Source organism: Hypanus sabinus, chromosome 3 (assembly GCF_030144855.1).
Source record: "Hypanus sabinus isolate sHypSab1 chromosome 3, sHypSab1.hap1, whole genome shotgun sequence".
Classification (NCBI taxonomy): domain Eukaryota; kingdom Metazoa; phylum Chordata; class Chondrichthyes; order Myliobatiformes; family Dasyatidae; genus Hypanus; species Hypanus sabinus.
The window spans coordinates 30,293,482-30,299,481 of record NC_082708.1 but is presented as its reverse complement, the minus strand read 5'-3'; the positions used below and the strand labels follow the sequence as shown (position 1 = coordinate 30,299,481).

Sequence of the window (6,000 nt, the reverse complement as noted above, 5' to 3'; positions counted from 1 at the left end):
CAAACTACATTTATTATCAAAGTATGTGTACATTATACAACCTTGAGATTCATCTCCTAAAAGGCAGCCACAAAACAAGGAAACCCAAAAGAACCCATAGAAAGAAGAAAGACTGTTGAACACTCAATGTGCAGAGAGAAAAAAACAAATCATACGAACAACAAGCACAAGCAAATAGCGCTCTGTACTGAAGTCCACAAAGAGAGTCCCTCAGTTCAGCATAGTTCAGCACAGAGCCAAGTCATGGGGCAGCAATCTGAACCAGCCCATTCCTCACCTTGGGCCCTGATAGCCTGACCTTTTCAATCTGGCCCAGCGCCTAAATCAGCATCCACGCATTGGGTTCAGTTGCCTCAACACACTTGGGGCCAGTACTCCACCGCCTCGATCCGGCCTGTACCCGAACTTTCTGATTTGGCCCCGTGCTTAAACCTCTGTCCAAACATAGGTTCAGTTGCCTAAATCCGCTCTGGTACTTGGAACCCACTCCTACGATTTGGCTTGTAACCCAACTTTTCCCAATTGGCCCTGCGCTTAAGTCTCCGTCCAGACATTGGGTTCAGTCACTTTGGTATGGTCTGGTGCCTGGACTCAGGCTGTAAACAGATCTTTCCAATTTGGCACGGGGCTTAAATTGATCAGACCTCAGTTCTCCCTTGCTATCGGCAACGAACCCACCACCTCAGCTCGCCTCGGTTCTTCCACATCAAATTGCTTTCAAGTCCAAAGGTACGTTACAGACTATTACTTGCGACGTTTGTTTGGCAGCAAAGTGTTTAGTTGTTTTCCTTGTTTCATTAGCCACCAGCAGAAGTCACTGAAGTTCACCAGTGCCACCATCTTAAATGGGATTATGGATAAAATCCAATTTCTAGGCCAATGGTTCCTGAATACATTTTGTGATATAATATTTCTTTGTTCATGGCTTAATGAGTAAACACACAACACAGAAGTTTAGCGATACGTTGGTCAGGGCTGTTGGGTGCATGCTTTAATAGTTTTGAATTATTTGTACTCAGTAAACGTCAAGATCCAATAATGGTTAACTAACCTATGCAAAGGGAGAAGGTTGAATTCTGGTGTGTTAATATGCTCATTCTGCATGATTTCAGTTGGATTTTATCATGATTGTTTAAACTTTCTAATGATTCCCCACATTGAAATCGACAAAGTGGAAGTTCTACACTAAAGGCTGGTAAAAGACAAACCATTCTCCTTGAAGTATTTTGCTCACTCTTTTGTTGAGTTCACTGTTTTTTTACCCCACTGAGTTATTTATTTTACTAAGAGCTTTTATGAATTAACAGTATCTGACAGTGTTCGCACAATCCAGTAATAGCTAATGACAAGAGATCGATGGCATCAGGCTTTTGGTTTATCACAATAAACGTCACCACAACAGCAATCATTAGGCACCATGTCAATGTAATTTTAGCGAACATGAAGATCCAGACATCACATGGCTTTGTGATAAGGTGAGAGACAATTCCTTTCCTTTCTGGTTAAGCATAAAGAGCCAAATATTACCAAGGCCACGTGTAATCTGTATTTTGAGCTTCTGCCTGACTTACATTACTAATCATGTTGTTGTGGGTTTCTCATTATCCTTAACCACAGTAAAATAAATATGCTACATAAAGATATTAGTTGAGCAAGACATTGTCATTAGATTACTTCTTTTACACAAGGTTCTCAGCTATTGAAAGATCATTAAAATAGTACTTTTTCATTAAGGTCTCCTGGTGCCAAAATGAAACCTTTATCACTGTTATCCTCAGTTCTGCACATACACCTTTCCTATTTTAGAATAATTGCTGCAGTCAGCATATTAATGTCTCCTTGGAATTATAAATACCCAGTGACCTAATTTAAATAATGCTGAGAAAACTCTAACTGGATTGTTTAAACTTGTCTTTGTTCTCTCAATGCTGACAAAACCTAGCAAGGCTAAGTCACTGGAAGGCTTGCAGTCTGCCAAGATCAAACTAATGTCTAGATCCAGGGTTGGGCCACATTATGTGACACAATCTGGCTCAGGTCTAGAGGAATGTACAGCCATTAAAGAGAGCTGTCTCTGTGTATTTTAGAGACAGAGAGCTCCCGATGGATTTGTGGTTGGATACACTCTTTGGTGCGGTCCTGAACCAGAAAGAGCAGAAGGCTGCTGGTGATCCAACAGGAAGGAAGCAATGACCTCTGTAGCAGTGAACTGAACACAAATAAAATACAGGCACCCACAGATTTGCAGTCCAGCATATTATGGAGTTCCAGAGAAAAGAAATAGATTAGATTAATAGATTAAAGTGTCATAAAATTTAATGTCCCATTGCTGCCACTGATGTGCTGCAGAAAAGTATGGAATATATATATTGGTGCAAATCAGCTCATCTCAAAAAAAGATGAAAGAATCAGGAAATAATTGTTTGATGCAGATATTTCTGCCTTTAAGACTGGGTGCATTGGAAAACCTGAATGTGCTCTCCAGGGAATTTAGATGGGAAAGTCATGTAAACTATAATCCTGAGCAGATCTCTGTCTATTTAACTTAGTTGATGTTAAATTATGTTTCCCACACATTCCTCAATGCATTGCAGCCTCGAATCTAATTATGGCATTTGTTGCAAAAATGAAAGTCTTTCCCATTGTTATTTCACTTTTCTCTATTTTAGTAGGGTTTTAAAGGAAATTAATGCACGAGATGAGTGTATTGCTGAAGGGTGGTATGATGACATAGCAGCAAGTGTAATGCTTTACTGTGCCAGTGATGGGGGTTCAATTCCTGCTGCTGTGTGTAAGGAGTTTGTACCTTCTCCCCACGACCACATGGGTTTCCCCCGGGTGCTCCAGTTCCCTCCCACTTTCCACGGACACGCGGGTTAGAAAGGATTAGCAAGTTGTGGGCGTGCTACGTTGGCATCAGAAGCATGGTGGCACATGCAGGCAGCCACCAGCATACATTCCGAATGTGATGCTCATCGATGCAAATGACACATTTCATTGGACGGTTGAATGTCTTGATGAACAAGCAACAAATAAAAGCTAATCTTTCATCTTTAATCTTATTACTCATCCCTAATCCTCCTTGACAAGCAGGGACCAACTGCCTTCCAGAACCCCTATATCCTTTCTGTTGAAGGCACCACCCACAACGTTTTTTGGGAACTGAGTCCAGGATTTGGATCTGACAACCACTAATAAAACATCTTCATTTGAGGTGGTACAGGACTGGACTTGCTAGGGGTAGTGTTCCATCGGTTTTCTTGTTGGAACAACTTGGGAGGTTGATTTTGGTGTAGCCTTGGTGAGTAACTGCAATGCATTCTGTAGGTGGAACTCACCTCATCCATGGTGTACAGGACAGAATCAATGTGAAATGTGGGAGGAGGATCCCATTCAGGATCACTGCTTGGCCCTGGTTGTTTTGAACTGTTGCAACGTTATTGAAGCAGGACGCACCCAGTATTTAGGGAGTCCGTTGAGTCACTTGCCGCAGGAACCACAGCTTCTGATCTGCTCTTAATCTCCTTTGTGTTATGCATCATTGTGGCCATGATGTCGAACAAAGAACTTTATAACTGCCTCTGCTCCACTGGTCTGTTACTGGTCAGGGGAAAGCAATCATGGATCTTGCTTTGATTTCTAGTTAGATTTACCTCCTGTTGTTCAAGTCCAAAGGTTTAATTCCAGATGTTCATTCATTATGGTTACTAGCGATATCCACATCAAGTGAATAAATGAAATGAGACTTTGCAGAAACCTTTTAGTTTTGCAATCACTTCTTAATTACCATATCTTCTTTATTTCTAGATAATTTAAATCAATTCAAATTCTTAAACTACCCTGGAAGATTTGTATCCCTGTGCATTAGATTATTACCTTAGCTCTCAAGAATCAAAAACATGCTCGTACTGTTAAAGCGTTATCTTCAGTATAACTGGAGAAAGTCAATAGGTGCTTCTTAGTCCAGTACCACTGAGTGTATGTCCGTGGTTGTCTGCTATTGTAATCCATCTACTTCAAACACGTGTTGTGTGTTCAGAGATGCTCTTTTGTACATCAGTGTTGTAACGCATGTTTTTTTGAGTTACTGTCAAGAGCCAGTCTGGCCATTCTCCTTTGACCTCTCTCATTAACGAGGCATTTTCAACCACAGAGCTGCTGCTTACCGCATGCTTTTTGTTTTTTGCACCATCTTGTGTCATCTCTAGAGACTGTTGTGCGTAAAAGTCTCAGGAGATCAGCAGATTCTGTTTAGTCAAGCCACGCCATCTGGCACCAACAATCATTCCATGGTCAAAATCACTTAGACCACATTTCTTCCACATTCTGATGTTTGGTCTGAACAACAACTGAACCTCTTGACCATATATGCATGCTTTTATGCATTGAGTTGCTGCCACATGATTGGCTGGTTAGATAATTACATTAACGAGCAGGTGTACCGGTGTACCTAGTAAAGTGGCCACTGGGTCTATGTATTTGTACGGGTGCTATCAGTATTCAGCTGTACATTACTGGCCACTTCTGAGAAGCCCACAGTCCACAGTCATGTGGATTTACGAGTCTGAATTTAACCAAAGTAAATAACACCTTCCATTTTATATGACATTCAGGAAAGAGCTACTGCTGCTGAATTGTTTCTATCAGCCCGAATCAATTTTCCTCCTGTTATGTGTTGTTTTGTGGTAATCGTTTTTACAGTCAAGTCAGTTTGCCTTTGTGAAAGCTGGAATATCAGTGGGCGGAATACTGACTATTCCTGATGGGCAATTATTGCACATCGTAAATAGAATCCTTCACCTCGCTCACCTTTCACATTCTATCCAACAGGAGATGACAGAAGCAGATATGCTACCACACTCTACTAAGGACATATCATTATGCAGAGTATTTTACCAGCCCACAGACATTTATGCAATTTTGGCCAGTTTTGAAACTTCGCCTGCTGGTGACTCACTTTGGGCATGGTGCAACAGGTAACTGTAATGCGTTGCAATGAACAGTTACAATCAGTGATTATTAGGTACAGGAGGTACCTAATAAAGTGGCCACTGAGTGTATGTTCATGGTCTTCTGCTGCTGTAGCCCACCCACTTCAAGTTTTCGTACGACACTGTTGTAACACATGGTTATTTAAGTTATTGTTGCCTTCCTGTCTGCACATTTTCCTCTGACCTTTCACTAACGAGGCAATTTTCACCCACACAGCTGCTGCCCACTGGATGTGCTAATTTTTGGGGGTTTTTTTTGCACCATTCTTTGTAAACTCTCGAGACAGTTGTGCATGAAAACTCCAGTTTCTGAGGTACTCAAACCTCCCTGTCGAGCTCCAACAATTATTTCACAGTCAGAGTTACTTAGATCACATTTTTTCCTCATTCTGATATTTGCTTTGAACCTCTTGACCATGTCTGCTGCCATTGGCTGATGCAAAATTTGTATTAAACCCTCCGTTATACGGGGGGCATTGAGGGTGGACCCAAAAGCAAGACACAGACACTGAACTACCAGGAACAGGACTAGGCATGAGAAGGAAGCAAGGGAAGTGAGGAAGAAAGGGGCTGGACATGACACAGGCCCCAGTCGAGACAAGGAATCCAGGCCTGGGCTAGGACTTGACAAGGATAGCGGAACCAGGACATAGAACTGGGAACTAGGAGCCTGGGCTTGGACTCCACGCCAGAGACTGGACAAGGACCCAGAACCTGGGTCTCGACTTGGGCTCGGACTCCAGAACCTGGCGACGACAAGACATGGCTATAGGACGAGGAGAGGCACAGGACTGGACGTGAGATTCCTGGATAGGACAAGGGAACTCCAGCACTGGGCTGGGCAAGGCACATCGACAAGACGAGAACACAGAGCCTTGGTGGAGGGAGAACAGGAATGCAGAACACAGAGCCGAGGGAGAGACGGGAACATGGAACACCGAGCCGGGACCTCTCCTTGGGTACAGGACGTAGGGCCGTGACTCATTACACAGAACACTGAACATGACAA

At 42.6% G+C, this 6,000-nt stretch overlaps 1 long non-coding RNA gene across 2 annotated transcripts in view; it reads left to right on the top strand.

Moving 5' to 3' along the window:
- Positions 1-337: 337 nt before the first annotated feature.
- The window catches only part of LOC132391147 (uncharacterized), a 70,156-nt gene continuing 64,493 nt past the window's right edge, over positions 338-6,000 (top strand). Inside the window, exon 1 of one of the 2 annotated variants that reach the window (XR_009511097.1) lies at positions 338-729. This is a non-coding gene — a long non-coding RNA (uncharacterized LOC132391147). Of the gene's footprint in view, positions 730-1,317; positions 1,476-6,000 lie in introns of those variants that run through there. The other variant, XR_009511096.1, reaches the window with a different exon arrangement.